General features: G+C 43.1%; 1 pseudogene; it reads right to left on the bottom strand.

Moving 5' to 3' along the window:
- LOC138492971 (cytochrome P450 2J4-like) overlaps nucleotides 1-24,467 on the bottom strand; it is a 132,439-nt pseudogene that overhangs the window by 34,473 nt on the left and 73,499 nt on the right.

The raw sequence follows: 24,467 nt of genomic DNA, 5'->3' as shown, positions 1-24,467 counted from the left end.
TAACCAGAACAGGGATGCGAGACTTATCCTTGGCCTCAATCCCAGGAACTGTATCTCTCCAGCCCTAAAACTGCTCCACTGGCTCCCGTTTCTGCAAGGATAAAATTCAAATCCCTTTGCATCATCCACAAGGCTGTCTGTGGCTGGGGACCACGCTATCTACAACTTGCTCTCATTAAATACTCTCCCGCCAGATCTCCATGCTCTGCCGGCTCCAACTCTCCCTGTGTCAAGCATTTCTCTAAGCAGCGTGCTGGTGGACGATTTCTTTTCTCGGCTGGTTCCCTCCTCTGGAACAGCCTCCCCATCCCGCTCCATCTTGAGTCGGATCTCCTCAAACTTTGGAAGCTTCTCATGACTTTCCTCTTCACCTCCTCCTTACCCCTCTCCATCCTGTGCTAAACCCCACAGTCGCTGACATTGGTGACCTTGGCCCTTATGTGTCCTTCTGGGTCCTGGCCTTCCGCCAAATCGCCTTCAGCCTCCCACCGCTCCCAGAAATTGGCCTTGGGCACCCACTAGCCTGTGTTGTCTCACAGGTCTGGACTGATTTACTGACAGGTGACCACTCTTTACCAAGTGACCTCTGCTAGGCACTTACTGGCTGCCGGCAACTGACTCTCTGGCACTTCCCTACCAATGAGGCAAGACATCTTGGAGTCATCTTCGACTCCAGTCTCTCCTTCTCTGCGCACATCTCAGACATCTCCAAAAGTTCCACTACCAACTGCACCTCCTCAAAGATATTCTACCTTTTCTCACTTTCCCCGAGGGGCTCACTACCTCGATAGCACTGGTTTTCTTTAGGCTGGACTATTGCAACAGCCTCTTTTTCAAACTTCCTACTTCTACTCTCCGTCCTCTACAATTACACTAGGAAGAAACCCCTCTGTTGCCAGGAGCACCAGGCAGGAGCCAGTGCCAACCCGTGATGTTGAACCAGCGAAGGTAAGCACATGAGGGCACCCGACCTTCTCTGGAACGCAGGCACACTCATGCACGCGATGCACATCCTTTCCAACTTCTGAGCATAATATCCGGTGTGCTGTCCTTACAAAGTGCGCATCGGCGTGAAATGCACTGCTTGCAATAATTCCCCTATTTCACGGGCCTTGTGATTGCCCAAATAATCTTTTACTTGACTTCAGCCACTCCAAAATGGCCGCTCCATGCATAACGGAGCACATACTAGGCTGCTGACTAGGCTGCTGTGTCTGCCGAGACCCCATAGGCCATCAGTAACACCTAGCCAGCCAATCCTCAAGCCGGCAGGCGTAGCCGGCCCTAACACCTAAGGCCCGCACCTAAGGCCCTGTTGGCACCCCTGTTAGCGCACCGGAGTGCGAGGACAAGTACCCCTCCAGAGCTCAGACATCATTAACAGTGCCCCAATTCCTCCAGGCACACTACGGTACTGTTTACCCCCCACTGCCTTAAACTCTAGCCTAAGCATTTCCTCCACTAACACTCCTGTGTCTACTTTTTACGTATTGCTCGCAAAGACACACAGAAAACTGCAATGTTCGCCATTTGCCTTAACCATTGGCTAACCCCCACTATGTAAGATACATTCTGCCCACACTCATGCATTGCTATTCCTATAGTCTATGGGCCTCATTACATGGTAGGCACTAAGGGATTACCGGCACCGGTAAGGTCACCGGTGCCGGTAATCCCTTAGCGCCCTACTGGAAGGACCCTCAGCGGGTCCCATCATTAATGTCTGGTCTGACCAGGTGTTAAGGAAGGGACCCGCTGAGGGACTTCAGAGCTAATAACGGTACCGCAAATTGCGGTACCGTTATTAGCTCCTTCCCCATTCACATTGAGCCCTATCTGGATCTGGGCATAACCCAAAGAAGCAAAGTTCCTACCCACAACAAAGGGAGAATTCTAGACTGGGTAGCAGACTACAACTGCCACGCTAATATCCTCTCTACCTCACCGGTGGCTTTGACCGACCACTACCTACTCACATTCAAGCTTTCTACCAATAGACCTCCCCCCATACCTGCCCCCAGGGCTCCACCCACCTTAATCAGAAAAAATAAAATATTACAGTGGATAGGCTTATCCCTGCTATTCTGCCCACTGTCAACTCACTTCCCGACACTACTGACCCAGAAAGCATGGTCAATGAATAAAACAAAATCATGGCTTCTTCTTTAGACCAGATTGCCCCACTCAAACTGAGACCAAGTATGCCCAAAAACCATTTAAAAAAATGGTTCACACCACTCTTAAAAAACTTAAGACAAGAAAAAAGAAACTGTGAAGTGGCATGGAAATTATCACCTTCAGAAGCTAATAAACGTAAGCTCAACAATCTCTCCTCCCGATATAAAAAAGAAATCTGCCTCGCTAAACGGGAATCATATGACACCCGTATCTCCCAAGCCAACTCCAACATAAAAGAATTATTCACTGTTCTTAAAGAACTCGAGACTCCATTTGCAATATCAGACACCTGCACCAAAGATAAAAAATGGTGTTCAGATATCCAACACGCATTAGCCAACAAAATATCCACCCTACAAAATAACATTTCAGAGAAAAAAGCTGCGCTAAATGTGCCATCCTACATACAAAATAAAATTTCCGATAAAAAGCTGCTCTAAATGTGCCATCCGCTCCTAAAACACACACCATCACTGATGAAACACATCCCACATGATTCAGTTTTTCCAAAGTATCTATCATCGAGGTGGAAAGAATCATCCTATCTCTTAAACCATCCAACTGTCAGGGCGATCTCTGCCTGGCACAACTCATTAAAGATGCTGCTCGAGACTTATCAACTTTTATATCCAAGCTCATTAACGCCTCCTTTGCCACAGGCAGCATCCCCATTAACCTTAAAGAATCATGGGTACTCCCACTTCTAAAAAAACCTACCCTAGATCCCTCTACTCTCACCAACTACAGACCAATCACAACAGTCCCTTTCCTTCTAAAAATACTCGAGAAGGTGGCCTACATGCAAAACCAAAACTACCTGGAATTACACCACCTGTTAGGAGCTAGACAATCAGGCTTCCGTCCACAACATAGAACGGAGACCGCCCTCATCGACCTCAAGACACAGGTTGATGAGCTCAGAGACATCGGCAACCCAGCCTTGCTACTTCTCCTGGACCTCTCAGCTGCCTTCGATTTGGTGGATCACACCATCCTATGTAACCATCTCGACACAGCAGCACATTTTTCCAAAGATGATATAACCTGGATTAGACCATTCCTAAGCGACAGAACTATGAGGGTCTTCTCACCCTCAGCAGTGGCAGACCCCATACCCATCACTTGTGGCATACCTCAGGGATGCTGCGTCTCGCCCACACTCTACAACATCTTCACTAAGCCCCTTTTTGATGATCTGGATCATCTTGGTATCACCTACACTAACTATGCAGATGATACTCAGATCCTCCTCCCGCTTACAGGGGATTATGCATGGTCTATGCCTGAATGATGATAAAACAGAACTCATCATTCTGGGTACCCCGTCTAACCTAAAAAAATTAGGATCCGATTGCTCCTCCTTCACTATAGATGGCAACCCCATTAAGGTAGCCCAGGAGGTAGAAACACTAGGCTTTCACCTTGACTCTACCTTGTCCTTTTTTAAACAGGTCAACACACTAGCGTCGTCCACGGTGTACACGTGTAAACTTATTAGAACAGGTAAACCATTTCTCTCAAACAATAGTTGCACCATACTAGCCAGAGCCCTTATTCTGTCTGGCCTGGACTATTGTAACGCCTTGTACATAGGCGCCAACAAATCCATCATCACAAAAATCCAAACCCTACAAAATAATGCCCTTAGAGCTGCCCTAGGTATCTCTAAAGGAGAGCATATCTTTGAGAGCAGACGAGAGAACAATTGGCTCCGGACAAATGACAAAATCTTACTAAAAACTGCCTCTCTCACCCATAGATCTCTCAATAGTGCTGCACCAATCTACCTCGCCGAGAGATTCCACAAAAGGACATCCCTAAGACCTTTAAGAAAAGTATATCAGGACTGTCTGTCCATCCCCAGATTTAAATTATCCATGATTGGTGGTAATAGCTTCCCCGTTAAAGCCACTAAATTATGGAACTCCCTGCCTCCTACTCTGAGAGTAGATAAGTCCTACCAGAAATTCAGAACGAACACTATCCAGTGGCTAAAATTCACAGACCAGTAATCTGCATGATGCCACATCGCTGCCTATGTCACCACTATGTAAATAGTAACTACCTACTTGCGATAACACCACATACACATGTATATGTACAACGCCCACAATATGTGCAAATGTCGGTATTTCCTGCTGTAGTAAGTGAATGTAAATAGCTATATATCCTACCTGTGTAAGTGATGTATTTCATTAGATGATTCTCTGTAACTAAGCTTCGCATATTCTTGTAACTTCTGCGCCCTGATACCCTTGTGTCTGGTGTGCATTACAAATAAATAAACTAACAAACAAACAAACAAAAGAACTCATCCAGAACAGAACCGCAAGACTTATCCTTGGCCTCAAGCCAAGGGCCCGCATCTCTCTGGTGCTAAAATCCCTCCACTGGCTCCCCGTGGCTGCAAGGATGAAGTTCAAGACCCTTTGCATAGTCCACAAGACTTTCTGGGGCCAGGGCCTGCACTATCTACAGCACTCTCTTCCTAAATACTCTCCCTCTAGAGTCCTCCGCTTGTCCTGCTCCAACTCTGTGCGGGTGAGCCACTTTCGCAAACAGAGATTTGGGGGTAGATCTCCCTGCCTCTTTCTTCCTTAAGTCAGAGCACCTTAAGTTACAGAAACTTCTCAAGAACTTCCTCTTCTCTTCCTCCTTCCCTCTCATTCTACCCTGCTAACCTCCGTTCTTTTTTCCCCCACCCTTCTTCCTCCTTCTCCTCCCTAACTCTGCTCAGTTTTGCTGACTGGTTCACCTCCAGAGCCTTACAGGTCCCAGGCACCCCCCGCCAGTCCTTCTGCACTTTCTGCTTATGCTCTATGAGTAAGGCAACCTCTCTGCACTTAACACAGGGCCATGTTGGACTGGACGCATTTCCCCCCCCCCCGCACTCCCTATTTCTTGCGCCTTCTTCTGTACACATGCATTAACTAAATGTAGTAGGACTAGTAAATTGTCTGTCCTATCGCCCCCCTCCCGGCCTTTTTCTGTCCTTGCTCCCTAGCTGGGTCGAAATTGTAACACTTCAAGCGCTGCACTAAGAGAAAGGCTTTCAGGCCTCGTATGCTAGTTTTTCTGTTTAGATCATTCGGAAACCTGAAGGCCTAAGAATGATTGCTGTAGTCCCTTGTTCCATTCCCACATTGAAGCGCTTTGAAGCACTCCACCTGTGTATAAACACTGTATAAATAAACAATTGCAATTACAATTACAATTCCACCCCTGTGGAATTCCTAGCACTTACCCCCTTCCCTTATCTCTTCACACTCTTTGCACTTGCACATTCTGAATGCTCACAAGGCCAAGTCCGGCAGCCTCTGTCTTGCTCGTTTCTATCTGCCTTGTGTTCCCATGTTCTCTCCCCTTGCTTTGTGGGTGCTTTGAAACACAATTTCTTGATCTATAAGCGCCTTAAAAATGCACAATAAAATAAAATTAAAATAAAATCCTCTGAGTGGGTTTGTTGCGTTGCTTCGAGGTGCCTCCCGACGCAACAGCGTGAGCCTCTTCCATGTGGGTGAGCTTCGGCGCCTCCTCCATGTGGGAGGCCCGCACCGCCACCAGATCGTGAGCCTCACCCTGTTCAAAGATCCTCTGCAATTGAATGTTCGGTTCCTTCAGTATTTGGCAACACAGCTGCAAAGATTCACAGTACTGAATGATCTGTCCCGTATATCATCAGTCTCATCCTGCAGCCTGCACGACACAGCGAGTTGGGGAGACAGGCATGGTAAAAGTTAAGGGTTTCCACTGGGCTCTTGGGCACCTGACGAAGGCGAAACCTCTCATAGTGTCTATTGACCATGGAGCGAAAATATGCCTGCTGGGCATCCTGTGCCATGGCGAGCCTCCATTTTATTAAACAAGTGACTTTGGCTGTACCCTGTCCCCAGGGACATCCTCTGTCACAACAACGGGCATGCAAGGACTTTCTGCCGAAGCCCCAACCCCCCCGCACAAAGACAATTAGTTGCATGCATTCCACTTTTCTTATCTCCTCCCAGTACCATAATCTGGCACCACCATTACCAAGAATTATCATCATCTAAAATACAGCAAGGATAGGACTTTTGATTGCCTGGGCCAGGAATCCTCAAAGTAAGAACTATTTTATCTAAAGTGAACCCTTCATTTGCATATTTTTATATTTGTATGCTGCTGCTTGGATAGGGTTAGTTATATATATTTTGTAGGGATAGATAGGTCAAATAGATTTTTATAGGTATGTCTGCCCTACTTCCTAAGTTTCAATAGACTGGATGATGCTTGTCGGAGGCGGCCAACGAGTAGCTGTTGCGGCTTGACGAATTCAACGTTCTACATCAGACGCTGAGTAAACTGAGTACAGGGGCAGAAGAAGGAAGGCGGGAGGAACCTGTGAGGTTGGGATGCCGATATACTCAATGAATCTACTGAATCTAATTACAGGCTAAGTAGAGTTGACTGGGCTTGTGGGAGACCGGGGCGGGCTGAGTAGTAACTTGCTTCCAGCTCATTTACACCGTGACTCTGTAGTCCGAAGCCTGGAGCGTTTCACCCCTCCATTGGTGGGGTGAGCATTCCTCCCATGTAGCAGACAGTGCTTGTGCCTGTAGGGCATCCTTTCTGGTTCCCTTTGAGCCGAGCCCCCACCTGACCCTCACTGCTTCTTGCCTCCGTTTATTGTGTCTAATGATCAACTGGTCAAAAAGAAAAGAGATTAATGTGTTTGCTCTGATCTGCTCAGGCTGACAAAGAAAAAAGTAGAGAAGGCTAGTATCAGTGATGGCCCTATCTTGGTCTCGTTAATTAGTAACAAGGCAAGACCTGTGGGGAAGGTCCAAAAGGAAAGAAATTGTTTATCCTCGGACTTGGTTGTCATAGAGGTGGATGGTTTAGACTCTGCCCACAATAACACAATTGTTGAGGATAATGCTGACTATGAGAAAGAAAATAACTGGTAGGTGGCGCTTTTGGAAGGACAGGAAGACCAGCCACTCAACCTTAATGAAGGTTTGGAGTAACCCCTGAGGGTGTACAGCCTTTTTACTCATAAAAGAAAAAAGAAACAAGGATCTAAAGTACAGCAAAAGAAAATGAAGAACATGGGACAAGGCAAAAAGTTGAAATCAAATCATTCAAGAAAGTTTTTACATGGGCCTCATCAGGAGTCGGGCGCTAACCTAATTTAGCCCACCCGCCAAACCCCCCGGCGCTCTTAGCGCCAGATCACAGGTTTGGCAGAAGAGTAAGTCCCCATTCCCCATTGGGCCCATTCTGGAATTTCCCATTCCCCATTGGGCCCAATGGGGAATGTTCGGCGCTATTACCACCGGTGGTATTATGGCTGGTGCTAATAGCACCTTAAGGGTTAGTGCCAAATTTCCCCTAATTCACCTCAACCTATTGAAACTAGCAACTTAACAATAAATAAAGCTAGAAAAAATACACAAAACAAAAATCAGCTGGAAGTGGCAGTACTGAAATCAGGTTCGGCCAAGCCCCCAGATACCAAACAGGATACACTGAATTTGCAAGATGAGCTTATGAATATATCAACATACTCTATTGAAGATAGTGGTGAGTTAATCCATCTAAAAAATCCTGAGCAAAACAAAGAATGTAATGCTCATATGTCAGTAATTGTGAGATCTACTGTCGATGAACCGTGTATTGTGACTTGATCAAGACCATCTCGAGAGGAATCTTCCTTTGCATTTGTAACTCTTGATCAAAAAAGGAAAGTGGACGATGCAAGGGATAAACTGAGAAAGGAAAGAAACTGTATGAAGACTTCTGTAATTGACTTTAAGGGCCCAGGAAGATTTAAGAGTAAAGATACAAAAGATGATCTAGAAAAATATATATTGCTAGAAAGGTTGTCATTCATAGAAGACGGTTCAATATTAAACTGCTCTAATGTTTTGAACCTTTTACATTGTGTTCCTAAGCTGAGAACAATTGGAATGAAGGACATAAAACTTGTGGAATTTCTAAGTGACTACGAGTTTGATTGGGTATTACTTCATTTGGATTCCAATTTAGTGAAACAATCATTATTGGAGGCTGCACTATGTTTGTTGCCAATGGGCTTCGACTTGACTCAGGAAGGTCTAGCATGTGTGAAAAGGGATCAGAGAATCGAAAAGGTGTAATCTAAGGAGTAATTTAACGATTAATCAAACACAAACTGATGGAAGAAGAGAGAATGTAAAACATGAAGGTTTTGAGGATGGGTTGGTAAAAGTAAGTGGGAAAATCGGCCCTCCGTTACATAAGAGCTGTCCTATTAAAGTGACATTCGGAGTTAAGGGGCACATAGATAGAAGAGCATTATTGCAGCCAGAGGTGATGATGCACTCATCACACGAGAGGTCATGGGCCTGGATGGCAGAGGCTTTGGTTCTAAATAAGGGAGATTAACTAAAGGAAAGGTTAACAAACACATTCATGACAATAGGATAATGTAACACAAGGGGGTTGCCCACCTGTTTAGGAAAGTGAAATTTAATTTTGAGGATTTTGATATCCTGTGTTTACAGGAAAAATGGTTGTGTACTATCCCAACCCTAGATGGGTACTCTACTTATTTAAATTCTGGCTATGAAAGATGTTAGAGGCAGACCCTTGTCGGGTTTGTTGTTACTTTTTAAAAGTGGGCAGGGAATTCAAAGTTTAGAGGTTCGTAACCCTAACCCTTACATCCCGATGGCTATTGTGCATTGGGATCCAATGAAAGTTCTGGGAGTGAGTTTGGGTGTTATCTTTAATTTGTATTGGGACCCCGATGCAATAAGTAATGAAGAATGTATTGATGGTGTCATGGCTCTCATCGATGAATGCTATGTGAATATGAATGAACCTGCAATTTTCTTCTGTGTGTGATTTAAACACTGCATGTATGGATAAAACTCCAAGGTGTGGGAGGAAGAGCCTTTCTCCTCTAAACCAATGCTGTTGAAAGGATTGTTATGGCTTGGAGAAATTAAATTGCAAGAATTATTGCTGGTGAATGACCATGTACGAGGTGATATCTAGAGAAGACCAACATAGTCTAGGGGGAACCAGTCTGATACCTTGGTTTACATGTTTGTTTCTACTAGGATTGTCCCTTCGATTTGGAAATTTCAAGTAATTCAATCCCTGAGTAGTGACCACCAAATGTTAAAAAATAAGTGGGGGGTCCCTAAGGAGATTATTGAAGAGTTTTATGAGGATACATTAGAAATCTCTGCAGGAAGAAATAGACTGAGAATTAAACCCAAGGAGATGGGATTATTGATAGACAGATGCAATGATCGTATCTGTAATTGGGATGGGCAAAATATATAAGGTGTTCTTAATTACTCCCACATGCTGTTAGATTTCTTAGGATTTTGACCAAAGTTGGAAAGCAGTCATTCCGACATACACATGTCTTTGACGTTGAGCTAGTGGAGAAAAGAAAATCAATGAAGGCACATATTAGAATAATTATAAATCTCCCAGAATCAGTTAGGGTTGAGTGTCTAAAAAATGAAACAACAATATAAGAGCTATTTGAGATTGCATAAAGCACTTATCTTGCAGCAAGATGTGGAAAACATGTTAAAATGAATATGTAAGAAGCTTACAGGGGAGATTTGGCAGCTTATTAAAATGGATGATACCCCTCAATTGGTCCCACAGGTAAATGTAGTTGTTGAAGACTCTTGGGTTGAGCATTTTGAAAGAGTTTTTACTTCTCAGGGTGAATGCGAAATGGTGAAGGGAGGACCCTCAGATAGAGATTGGATAAGCCCCCATGAAAAGGATTTGATTGTAGCCCTAATAAAAAAAAGCAAGTAACTCAAGAGCACCTGGGCCAGATGGCTTCACAAGTGCAATGCTCAAAAAAAATCCTGAGATGTGGGCAGACTTTCTACTATTATTGTCCAGTCAAGTGACGAAAGCAAGAGGTGTTCCCCAATCCTGGATGTTGGCTATTATTGTACCAATTTTTTAAAAAGTCAATAGGGCTGGTCCTGGGAATTATTGCCCTATTGCTCTTTTAGATGTGACAGGCAAGATATTTGCCACATTGATCTTGGGAAATCTGTTATAATGGGTGGAGACCTCTAGGTGTTATGACATCTATCAATCAGGATTTGTAAAAGGTGTGGGAATGAGTCTTAACATCTTCTTGTTTAATATTTTGAAAACTAGAGCGTTTAAACATAACTCAAGGCTACATTTAGCACTTGTAGATTTAGCCCAGGCATTTCATAGCACATATAGGAACTGGATGAGTTCTAAAATGGAGAATTGGGGATGCCATGGTGAAATATTGCAGCCCATTAGAGCTTTATATTCCATGACCACTTTGAGAGTCAGATTAAATCTATCTGGTCGTCTATCTAGAGAGCTAAAAACTTGGAAGGGTCAAAAGCAAGGTTGTCCTTTGGCACCAGTCCTTTTCAACTTATTTATCTCAGATGTGTGTAATACTTTGGAAAAGGCTTGGTCCTTTCCATCTAGAATTGATGGAATTTTGTTGAGCTGGCTATTGTACACAGAAGACCTGGTTTTGGTGGACCGGACCCCCATTGGCTTGCAGCGTTAGCTGAATCAGTTGCAAGAACATGGTGAACAAAATAGCCTGCAAGTTTATTTGTTGAAGTCGAGGGTATTGATCTTTCGCCCACCTCATAGTGGGCTGAAGATGAAATGTAGATGGTACGTAAAAGATTAAGGGCATCATTACGACTACGGCGGTGCCGCCGGAGTCGTGAAATTACCGGCACGCGGCAATGGGCAATTATCGGGGCTTTCCAGCCCTGGCGGACCCGGTAATTGCCCTTTGCCAGGTGCCAGTAATTATTACTCCCCATTCGAGCCCCAAAGGGTTATAAGAGTATATAAGAAAATCTGGTGGAGTGGATTGCCTTGCCCGCCTACACCGGACCTTAGCTCAAAGTGCTGTAGGCCATGCCGCTACAACATTACTCTCTCCTACTTCATCCTGCTCTTTCCATTGAAGATGTACCAAAAATCTGCAAGAGTTGTAGCAAGAAAAAGATGTTCATGAGATGCACAAACATACAGAATCTGTGAAAGAGGGCACACGAAGTTGGTGGAAAGCATGCAAATCAGCGAAACTGCGCATTCAAGTGGGGAGTGTAGCGGAAAATGTTATATGATTGAGATTTGATATTTACATGTGCATAAGTTTTTTTTATATGTGTAACCATAGGCACAATAAATTAAAAATAAATACAAAATAAAGAAATAGCAAAAAAAAAAAGAAATATGCCAAAATCCCTTATTCACAAAACTACAGTAAACGATTTGCTCCAAATAATGGCAACAAGCATTTGCTCCAATCACACATTTCAGTGAGTGGCCCAGAATAGTGAGCAACGGAGGTACCAATCCCTCCCAATAACAACACAGTATAAAATGTCACCACATTCCTGCAGGTATACTTCCCCAGAATTGTTGATCCAGTGGTAATTTTGCTACTCCATGAACTTATCAGGAGGAGGAGATGGAAGGAAGCAATGTACCGGAGGGGGTGTTTATTTTTGCACCACCAGATGAGGAAGTCATTATTATTATTTTATTTTTTATATTTTATTCAAGAGTTCTGATTTGCGATATACAACACTTTTGCAAAAGAACAAAAAAGAGAACAATTCATTATACAAATATTGCATCCTTACAATATTCAAAATCACACAATGTATAATTAATAACATACATAAAACCAATGTCTAACAATATAAAGGTTTTCATTTTATTAGATTTTCCATGAAACCATCTAAAATCCACTGTTATTCTTATTCATTCATTTGTTTCAAGACCCTAATCACTGCAAACGTTAAATAGGCCTTTCTCCACTTACCAAGATCACCCACCCTGTGTCAGGGCTCGAAATTGTTCCAAGAATGTATCTAAGCACAATCCTCTTAACTCAGCTACACCTACACATATAAGAAATATGTGTTTTAATGTTTCCAGCTCCTTCTCCCCTGGAAAAATATGCAACCCAGTTCTTCTTTACTCAGCTTATACCTTACTCCTAGAATATGCATAGTTGGGAGTAGGTTCAATCGAAATCTCAAGAATATCCCCCTAAACTCTGAACTTGGATATTTCTTGGGTAGTGTGGAACACAATTCAAAGTTTTAACTTCTCCTCTTAAAGTTATCAGGCATTTTATATCCTTTGCAATATGACACTGTGCAGATCCAATCAGTGGTCCCGCATTTTTTCTTTATTTTCCCCTGGTCATTAAGCAGTAGATCTACATTCATATCCATGCCTGAGATTATATCTAAACATTCATTCTCCCATTTATGTAACAATTAATCCTTTTTTTAAAACATCGCAAACTTTTAAACATATAACAAGGAGTTTTCCTGGGCGAGGAGACATTTCCTATACATGGACAATTTTTGTCCTTGATATTATCGTTTGCAGAGATGATAAACCCAGGTCATGGTAAAATGTGGACGGGAACTCTCGAAGGCACTCCCAAGATTATTTTCCCAAACACTATTTCCAATAAAGGCCACACTGCTGACAGTGTACATATCATGGCTTCAGCGCCATAGGCCAGAATCGGGACAGCTTTCCTTTTATAATACTTCAGCACTGGATTAACGGAGAAACTACCAACTTTACAATGTAAGAACATGCCTTGTGTCGCTAACGCAGGAACTTTGGCTTTCAGGGCCTTCACATTTAAAGAATACCTGATGCATCCGTTCAACGTGAAGTCCAGATAGCGGTAAATGCCAACTCTCTCCAGGGGAGTATTTAGCACCCTTCATTTAAATGTAGTTAACTTTTGCGACTTAGCTGGCTTAACAACCATAATATTTAACTGATTACCTTTTATTATACGGTTGTTCATCTCAGTATATTTATGCAGTGAATCCAGTTGCCTCTGTAGCCCTATCAGTATTTTGTTTAGTAGCACTAAATCTTCCACATACAAGAGCTATTGTATCGCTGGTCAATTTATGTGGGGGTGGAGGGCGGCGTTAATTTCACCCAATGCCTCTCCCAGGTCCATGATAAACAAATTAAATAATGCTGGAGCCAAAGGTCAGCCTTGCTTAAGACGCTGCTGTGTTTGTATTAACTTGCACAGTTTTCCCTGTTGATTAAGTCTGACTCGCATTGATGTATGACTATACAGAGCCACTATAATATCAATAAGTACCCGGCGAGAGTCACGCAGAATGTAAGACACATTCTGATTGGCTCTTGCTGGGTTGATACCTGGACCAGAATCCCTCGATTCTCGGCCGGGATTCCAGCCGCTTTGTCCATGGCAGGGCCTCAGCCAATGTGGAGGCTCGAAGTGGGGGCATCCCCGCTGCAAGCCTCCACAGGGCTGGAGGCTGCCATCACCCCCCGCCGGGGATTCAGATATGTTTTATTAAATTTATTTTCCCTCCCTCCCTCCCCACCCCACTTACCTTCTTTTCTGTTGTCTTCCGGAGCGAACGCGCTGGGAACACTTCTGTTCCCAGCCCATCCGCTCCCGATGACCGACATGGAAAGGGAAAACGGACTCTGTTTTCCCTTCCCGGTGGCCATTTTCTGTGTCATTTTTTTCTTTTTCCTGTCCCGGAACGCTGCAGCGTTTCGGGACAGAAAAAAAGCTTTTAGTACCCCGGTTTGGGACCGGGGTACTAGTAGCAATATGCCCCTCACGGCGGGGGCATTACCGAGTCTGGTAATGCCCCAGAGCCTTCGTTAAGGCCATCGCTTCGCTCGGGCCTATAACTATGGGCCCCAAGGCATTACCAGACTCAGTAATGCCCCCGCCGTGAGGGGCATATTGCTTAAGTACATCCGTGGGCATTGCCAAGAACAAAGCTTATTCCTAAGAAGATCTCTATCAATACTATGAAGGCTTGGGCGAAATCAATAAAGGCCAAATAAACGGGCATTCCCTTTGCCCATGCCCTTTGTTTAGATAGATTCAGAATAAAGCTGTTAAAACCCCTTGCACAAAACCCGTCTGCTCTACATCAAAGTCTATCATCCATCCTTCATCCAATGGATGATATAAAACCATCTTTTTAATAGAATTATTGGTGAAGATCTTTTTAAGTCATTGTGAGATACTGCTTTGCCCACATGTATTTTTTGATACGCAAACCCAGTGGGAGGAGGCCTCACTGCACGAACCATGCAACGACATGTGATAGCCCTGCTAGTGAAGCGACCAGTCTTGCATTTCTGCACTACCAGCTCCTTTCAGAGGACCAGTGGTAGCAGTCCAACTATATTGCAGTACTGATTGTCACGGGTTATACACAAGGTTTTCAATGGTATCATCTTATCTACCATGCAGTAAATATCCGTGCCCCTTGGTGCACCTAGACGGGCAGGAATTGTACAGGCCTTCTATGAGATAGCAGGATTCTCTGGTGGGTGTGGGTGTGTGTGTGTGTGTGGTACCAAAGATTGCATGTGAGCGGATATCAGAACCCCCGCTCCCCACAGGCCATAAATCACCTGTACAGAAACAGGAGATACTTGCATTCCATGAACATCCAGATGGCGTGACATGTCAGCAACATCACCATGACTGTGAATGCCAACGTACGTTTGAGATCCTGACGCCCCTGTTCAGATGCCGTGACCATTCTAGGTGAGACATATTGTATGACCCTCTGAAGGTGTGTGAAATCAATGTAGCCTGTTGCATGTGCTACACAACCTTGTGTTCTGGTGTGGTCTGCACATTGCGCTCCGACATGATCTGCCCTCATAGCCATCCATTCTGCATACCTAGTGAATGGACTGAGGAACGTGGCCCCAGGCAGTAGGTGTGACCTGGTAGCAAGATATTTCACATGATCAGCTGAGGGGCTAGTTCTGTGACTGGAAGTCCTCACCATGACAGCCACAAAGCCCAGCAGGGAAGTAGCTGTGTGGTTCACCGATCCAATAGATTGTGAGTTCTGCTGTGGCACGATGCAAACCTTCCTGTGGTCTGTACGCTGGTGGGAGTTGTGTAATTCGTGGAGCACAGCCAGGGCTGCCTCCCATGGTAGAGCCAACTGAGCAACTATTGCGCATCAGGTAAAATTGGGATTTGCGTGCCATTCTGCCCACAAATCCCCATTCATCAAACAGGAATTTGCAGGCAGAATGGCACGCAAATGCCCGTTTTATACTCACATAATTCCATGACTCAGGGCCATGGGGGAAGATGTGGCATCACATGCGCATTTCTTTTGTGCATAGTTTGTGCTAGATTTTGGGCTGTGTTGTGCACCACGTATTTCGTGCAGGTATTTGCAATGAGATGCGCCATCATGCATGAGCATTTTTGCGCAATAATCTCACTGAGATGTGCTTGTTTTTGATAATAATATGTCCGTGGTGTACACGTGACTTTACAATCATGGAACATTACTTATCCTTTTATCCAGGCCGCTTCTATAACCAGGCGTCCGGTTCCACGTGAGGGTCAGTGGCAGATTAAGACCGTCTGCAGTCATAATTTCAGCCCCAAAGCAAATATCTACAATTGAAACCTCAACACCAGAAATATCGACAGCAATGATCTGAGATGTATTTAGTATCTAATTTCCATACTATCGACTTGAAACAAATTGCCCCCCTCTCCACCCCCCCGCTATCATCCATTTGCCCCTGAATATGCAAGGCCTGGATTTACAATAGAGCATTAATCTAGTCCCAGTGTAAGTACGGAGTGCCTTATGGAAAAGATTTCAAAATTGTTAAAATGTCGAAAACATTACGGTATGAAAGTATCAGGTGTGTGTCTGTGTCGAGACTGAGTGAGTATATTTGGAGTAGGGATTTGCGTTGGAGATAGTTTTCCTGTCTTAAGTATCAACAAATCAAGAAGTCTGCAATGCAGATAGCTCCCACTTGGCCTGAAAAACATGATTTGCAAACGAGTACCACCAAGTGGCCAAGCGACACAGTACAAGGTAGAGGGCCACTTGTGACACCAACATTATTCATTTTATAACCGCTCCTTCTGAAAATGCGATCAATGCCCATTAGTTCCATATTCCTGGGGGGCTATTCTGTTTCCCCAATTTTATTATTTCCCCTTCTATTTGCTTTTATGGGTAGGAGGGTCCCCCGGGCCTTTCTCCATTTATATTTAGCCCGCTGTTGTTTCTTCTTCATTTACAGAAATGCTCTTTTTTGTTCTTCATAGAGTTTTGCTCTTTTTGCAAAGCTCTAAAAGTACATGATAGATAAATGACAGCTACATTTATGTAACTTTAAGCAGTTGTAATGTGTCCTGCCTTACATAGCCAATTCGAAGAGTATGGGTTTATTGTATTCTTATTTGTGTTTTTGTTTAGAGCTGGCCCTACCAGGAGAGTCTTGGAGCGCCTCACATGTTTCAAAGTTTGAAAAGGTGTTATTGTAAACATGTGTCCAGTGATATTTGCCTTGAAAAAAGCATAGCTTGGCACTGTAGCTGTCATGTATTGTGTCAGCATTAAATTGCTGTTGTCCCGAGTATGCAACGCATACAGCAGTCCTCTTTATGATTAGTAAAGTTATACAAAGGGGAAAAGTGCGAAGGAAGTCTTGTCCACGTTTCCTCCATGCAGAGGTAGATAACGTACCTTTCTCTCTTATAAAGGTCTCTAGCAGGTGATGGGCCTCCTCTTGAATTCTACGCTCCAGTCCTTCCTTCCCGAGTCCCAGTTTCCGGAAGGCCATCAAGCCAAAGCGCCCCTGCTGCTTCCAGGTGTGCCCAGAGGTTAGGATGACTCCTAAAGCAAAAAGAAAGGTGAAACACATGTGCAAAGTCATCCGTTTACCAAAACTTGTATTCACAGCATTATGGAAAATCCTGCCCGAGCAATACAATCCCAATGCATAATTAAGGTGGTATCTTTTTTTTTTTTAAAAAGTAGACATTTAAAATTCTGCATGTTTACCATTACCACCATTATGTCATGTTGCAGAAATACAGGCGTAAACTGCCCAAAAGCTACTTTTTTAAAAAAACACTTTTTATTAGGTTTTATCAAACAAGAAAACAACATGAGTACATATTAGCATTAGGAATCCTACCAGCGGGATCGCCGCACATAGAATAACATTTGCATTTGTGCCCCTTCCACCTCTCTCTTTTCGCCTTCCTACCTTATTTCAATCTAATTTCAACTTCCATAAAAAACTAGAACATATACAGTGTATTTATCTTACAGCTACTGTTCTTTTCTAAAAAAAAAAAAAAAACACCTGAGGAACCAGATTACTCAATCTGGAGAAACACGTGTCGAGGGCATCAATATGCAACTCAAGTAATTTCCAGCAACAATCTTTGTGAAGTAACATATATCAAGGATATAACAAACACATTTCTACTAACAGAACTCTGAAGCAGTTTCCTTGCTATAACTCGAACATGTGATGTAACATGCATTTGACAATTTAAAGGAAACATAAATGAATGTCAAGTATGTTTTCAATTTGCTATCAGTTGTGTAACTGTGACTTACTCCAACAAAAAAAGTGGAGCAACCGCCTATTGAAAAGTGATTTTTTTTTGCAGCACAACTGCTCATTGACAAGTTAACATTTTCTTTCAAATTTGTGAATTGTTTGCAGCACAACTGCTCATTGGACAAGGTAACACTTTCTTTCAAATTTGTGAAATACAAAAACCTCCAATACTAATCAGCCTCAATTTGACTTTCTTCTTTTGTTCATTTCACCTAATCTAAAGGGCGTGGATTTACCAGGTGTTCTTCTATTTTGACCAAGTTCTCATTAACACTGGGCAGCCTCAGTACCAACACCATACACCGCAGCCCTTAATATCAAGAAAAGCAAAAACAACCACAAGCATTCTATTCCTTTAACTCGCCGATGGTTGCCTTTAAGGCTGTAACTTTGTATTATTTTCTCGCTTCTCAGACAGCACCATGAGCAGAGTTACCACGATTCAACCCAACTAAATATCAAAACACAACAACATGTCTCAGCACTTCAAATCACAGATGGAAGAGGCACAACAACTCTTTTCAGGAACTACACTTAGTCAAGTATCCAGCAATCGACATTCCAGTCCAATTACAAACTCGCTCAAAAAACGTTTTGAACTACTAAAGCAACAATCTAAAAAAGAAATATCAAGATGGTGGGAGATCACCACATTGGAAAAATATCTAGAAGTGAACAGGAGACCCAGAGGGTTACGTATCTGTATCTTTCCGTCATTTGAGGAAGAGGAAGTGGAGGCATTGAAAGACTAGGAACAACTACTAATCAATACCTCCAAAGAGATGATCTCCAGGCTCATTGAACGAGCAAAAAAAGCTCACAACACTGTACTTCAACAAATGGAAACTACCAAACCATTAATTAAAAATCTTAATATGCCAATAGCTACCTTTAAAAACTACCAGATAATAGACAGCTTCCTCAATATCTATCCTAATGAACTAAAGGTAATACAACAACGCAAATTCTTCAGAGATGAATTAGATTACAAGTACACAGAGTCTACACATTCCGGAAACCTCTTACAACACCACGTAATATCAAAAAGCCCATCAAACTGCCCAAACAAGCGACTACAACTCCAACTTCAACCCCACTATCTTCAGATATAGATTCAGCAAGTGGAAGTGACACAGATAACCCAAGCATGTCAACATCTGAAGACACTTTGAGCACCCTACCAACGGGAGAAAACTCATTTTCATTTTTAGAAGAATACCAACGATACAGACTGGCACGCACATACCCAGTCTTCAAATCTCTATTACCAAAAACAAAAGACAATATCTCAACACCTGGAAACCAAAGAAGTGAGGCACAAGAGGGAGGGGAAACTCCAAACGACACAGGCAGACAAGGAGTCTCCACCAGGTCGAAAAACAAATAAACAAAGACAATATAGTCATAAATCTAGCAGGATTGAATCTTTCCCCCCACTTAATCAAGGCACTTAATAAGGGCCTCTCTTTCAGCCCATCAAGCAAAATGGATTACTTTCAGACAAATGTGGATCTCTTTACATTTTGTAGAAAACTCAAACTGAAAAAGCTCCACACAACAAAAATCCCTAAGCCTAAGGAAACAGCAGCCACACCTTCTCTGATTACAACCACACTGGCTAAACACACTATTGCACTGTTGAGTCTACAAGACCCGTCTGAAGACAAATCCATGGAAACCTTAGCAACAGAACTTTGCTTGAGCCTAGGACTGGCACTTGAAACGAAACTAAAACCCAAATCAACATTCAACCACAATCTTCCGATGACAACTTTAATAGATATCTTCCAAAAACTAGTCATCAATGACCTCAGAAACCACTACTTAAATGGATATCACAAACAGGACAAGAACATCAGATATAACCTGACACCTCTGGAAATGAAAGCCATAAAGGATCTAAAAAATAACCAGGACATAATCCTTAAACCAGCAGATAAAGGAGGCAAAATAGTTTTACTCACTGCCAGGGATTACATTACAATGGCGAATATCCATCTTCAAGATACAGATTGTTATGATCAAATCCAGGAAAACCCAATACCAGCACTCATAGCAGAATGGAAACAAATGAATAACTATTGGCATGAACAGGGACTATTAACAGATGATGAACGAGACTACATGACACCCAATTATCATATTACAGCGACGGCATACTTTATATCAAAAATACACAAGCCATATTTCGACCTGCCACCAACAAGACCAATCATCAATGGCATAGGCTCCCTGGGAAGACAATTTCAAATTGGTTACTCTAGATGTATTATTGTTATATACCAGCATACTACATACTAAGGGCATTGAGACCACCCAATACTTTTTGAAAACTCGATCTGTTTCATACTATTTACAAAACGCAATGATCCTAGAGATGCTCAACTTTGTATTAAACAACAATATCTTCCTCTTTGACTCTAAGATCTACAAACAGAAACAAGGAACAGCGATGGGGGCCAAATTCGCCCGCCATATGTCAACCTCTATATGGGCCACTATGAGCTACAACATGCATGGCAACATCCAGCCTTTACACACAACAACAACGTTATATTGTGGGGTCGCTACATCGATGATATCCTGTTGATTTGGAATGGAACATCAATACAACTTAAGGAATACCATCAGTACCTTAACAACAATTCCTACAACCTGAAGCTCACCATACAAGAAAGCACGGAGAGGAAAATATATATATACAGTACAATCAGACATTTGAAAACTCGCATTTCAGAACATCTAAGAACATTGAGAAACAAAGATATGAGAGCCCACTCACCAATCATTTCTTCCAAGATCATGCTACAGATGACCCAAAGGCTATCTCGTTTTTTATGATTGAAAAAATAGCTAAACTGGCAAGAGGAGGCGACCGAGAAAAGATATTGCACCAATGTGAAGCCAAATGGATATGCTTGACAGACTGCTGCCATGCCGGCTTAAATTCCGACAATGAACTATCCCACTATATCTAAACTGTGTTTAAAGAAATGTCATCTGATCAATAAGTATTTTTCTTTCAAATCTTATAATATACTGCATAACTGTCTATTCAATACTCCCACCCAATACATGTTTTGTCACAATCTATGAATACCTAACCTTCAACTTTTTTACAAGTGCATATTAATGCTATACTTCTCTGCACATAAACCAAGGCCATCCAATTGCGTTACCTTGTCCACTAAAGTACAACTCAAATCTTGTATCAGGATCCCTACAACTCATACCCTCTCCCACATTCTCCAACACTCTTTTTCCTGCCTTTAGAGTGTCACAAGGAGGGGATTATTTGTTATTTCGTATAAATGACTATTTTATAACAAATAACCTATTTCTGTCACTCATTTTATGCATCAGTACGGCCAAATAACGGCCCAAATTGTTTGTCATTTCTTAAAAATGACTATTTCACAACAACCAACTTCATTCTATCACCCACTCTATGCATTAGCACAGCAAAATCATGGACCCAATCCAAGATGGCGCCGGACGTGATTACATCATCACGCCACATCACAAACGCATGATGTTGCTGTGACTTCATCGTGCTGGTATAAATAGCGGCTATTTCGGTTAAACAAAACAAACCAGCATGGTTATCAGGCCATCCACGGACCTCTACTTAGCAAGGACACAGCGCTCCAATACCCATTGAGTTAAGACCACACAATATGGCAACTTTTCAAACCCCAGCAATTATGCTAACAATAACAAGGTCTCTTGATCTATTTTTATCTACATTTTAATAATTATATTTTTCTGTATTACTAGAACAACCAATAAGGGAAGACACCATAGAAAGAGTGACTATACTGTAATCTGTTACCCTCTATTGGACTAAAGCAAGAACCAATGGGGCACAGGATACCTACACCTAATACTATTGACTAGACTATCATCAAACCAGAATTGCGAGTACCCATCACCTCCTTCTTTATCCTTGATACACACAATTAAGCTCAAAATGAGATATGTGCCCCTTCCACCTCTCTCTTTTCTCCTTCCTATCATTTTTCAATCTAATTTCAACTTCCATAAAAAACTAGAACTTGTACTGTGTATTTATCTTACAGCTACTGTTCTTTTCTAAAAGAAAACCTCCTGAAGAACCAGATTACTCTATCTGGAGAGACACGTGTCGAGGGCATCAATATGCAACTCAAGTAATTTCCAGCAACAATATATGTGAAGTATATCAAGGGCATAAATAACACATTTCTACTAATAGAACTCTGAGGCAATCTCCTTGCTATAACTCAAACATGTGATGTAACATGCATTTGACAATTTAAAGGAAACATAAATGAATGTCAAGTATATATTTTCAATTTGCTAACAATTGTGTAACTGTGACTTAGTCCAATAAAAGTGGAGCAACAGCCTATTGAAAAGTGAATTTCTTTGCAACACAACTGCTCATTGACAAGTTAACATTTTCTTTTCAAATTTGTGAATTTTTTTCAGCACAACTGCTCATTGACAAGTTAACACTTTCTTTCAACTTTGTGAAAATATAAAAACTTCCAATACTAAGCAGCCTCAATTTGACTTTCTTCTTTTGTTCATTTCACCTAATCTAAAGGTCTCGGATTTACCAGGTGTTCTTCTATTTTGACCTAGAATAACATTTGACAATGAGTATCACACTAGGAGCACAAGAGTTGTTCGACACTCGAGGTGGCCGTTCGCTTTGTCCGGGCTCTCCCAGTTTCATGCTTTCAATGCTTATTTTTCCCACTTCCCCCATATTTTCTGGAACTTCCGGGGGCACCTCCTTGTGGTGTAGTTTCGTCTTTCCAGGGAGGCGCACCTATTCATTTCATTGGACCACCAATCTATGTTTATCTTATCTGCAGAGCCCCAGGTGGCAGTCTCTTTCCCGCCCCTAGTTCCACTCCCAGAAATGTCCTTTCGTATTTAGTGAAGTCAGTTTCGCCCCATATGCGCAACAGAATTAGTTTGGGGTCCCTTGGAATTGGGGCACCCATTATTCTGGAGAGGTTCATTAAACATGTTGTCCAAAATTTCCTGTAGCACCCCACATTCCCAGATCATGTGGTAGAAGGTGCCCTCCACCCTTCTCTATCAGAGACACTCAGTGTCGTCAATGCCCCCACCCCTCATCTGGCCATTTGTGTTCTGGAGCAATATGACCTGTGTAGGATTTCTTTTTATAACACATTTTATTGGTTTTTAAACATACATACAGTACACCAACAAATCCCCCCCACCCTCCTTCCCCTCAACGCCCGGGTTGGTTCATCACTCCATTCCTGTCTTGCTGCTCTGCACTTTACTTTCAGGATCTGCATTTCTCACCATGTCCCGTATAGTGGTTGTGTCCATCTCTTTTTTCATTTAACCTGCGAGGTCTATATCACTTGGTCTTCCCACTTTCCCCAGATCTTGATGGCTTTTGCCGGGCATCCCCTTGCTGTATAGATTCTATGCTCTTTCGCTGCACATATGTCCATTTCGTTTGACCATTGGGCCACTGATGGGCTTTCCGGGGCCCCCCATTTCTGTGCTATATCACGTTTTATCAGGCCCATTGCATTGGAGGGAAAAATACCCTCCCATTTATCCGAAATATTCTCATCTGGGGCCCCCAGTAACATTATTGCAGGTTGTGGGATTATTGTGCGCCCCAGGGTTCTCGTTAACAGTTGACAACATTGCGCCCAGAAGGTCTTGATTTTAGGGCATTCCCAGAGAAGGTGGATGAAAGTGCCCTCCTTCTGCCGACACTTCAGACAGTTAGGGTCCTCCGCCCTCCCCCAGCCAAATAGGGCCCCTCGGGGGTAGTACACCCTGTGGAGTATCTTAAGTTGTACCAGTCTAATTCTGGAGTCTATTGCGATTTCGTGTGGGTGCATCAGTATTTGGATCCAGTCCTCTGGTTCAATGGGCCCCACATCTCCCTCCCATTTATTTTTGAGACTGACCAAATCCGGAGTGGCGAACGTGTTAATCGCCTTGTACAGAATAGTGGTGACCTTGACAGGGATGTGTTGTGGTAGTAAATTGCATTCCAGAGTTGTGTAATCTGGTATGTCGTCGAGCTCTTGCCCATGTGCATTAATGGCGTGAGTTAGTTGCAGGTAGTGGTAATGTTCTGTGGCAGATGTTCCGAATCTCTGCTGCAGGGTTTCGAATGGGAGGATGGAACCGTCCGCAATAATGTCTCCTATTGTGGTTACCCCAGCCTCCACCCACTGGGTCCATGCAGCCAACTTCCGTACCTCCTTCAACCCATAGTTGTGCCATAGTGGTTGTGCCATAGTGATCCTGTCCCCCCAGCCTATGTGGGTGTGCGCCTGCCTCCAGATCATCGCGATATGGGTAGACATCGTTTGTGCGGGGGGCCTGGTTAGGGTCTGGTATGGTGTTTCCAGTGGTGGGGTGCCTCGGATAATGGGTTCCTCCGCTCTAATGTGTGGTTGTTCGGGGTCTCCGTGAAGGAGGTCATTAACTACATTTAGTTGACAGGCCCAGTAGTAGGACCTGAGGTGTGGGAGTTCTACGCCCCCCTCCGAGATGGATCGTTGCAACGTGGTCAATGCGATCCGAGGCTGCCCGCCCTTCCATATCAGTTTCCTGACTAGGCGCTCTACTCGGTTAAATTCCGCGTTTGGTATGGCCAATGGGGCATTCTGCAGTACATAAAGGAAGCGTGGAAGCGCCATCATTTTAAAGAGTGCCGATCTGTTCATGAGTGTGAGAGGAAGGAGCATACAGTGCTGTACATCCCCGGCAAAGCGGTCGATTAGTGGGTGCAGGTTGTTCACTACGTATTCCGAGAGAGTCCATGA

This window comes from Ambystoma mexicanum, chromosome 10, assembly GCF_040938575.1.
Source record: "Ambystoma mexicanum isolate Mex_15411 chromosome 10, UKY_AmexF1_1, whole genome shotgun sequence".
NCBI lineage: Eukaryota > Metazoa > Chordata > Amphibia > Caudata > Ambystomatidae > Ambystoma > Ambystoma mexicanum.
Note: the sequence above shows the minus strand (reverse complement) of the source record. Positions and strands in the feature narration are given on the sequence as shown.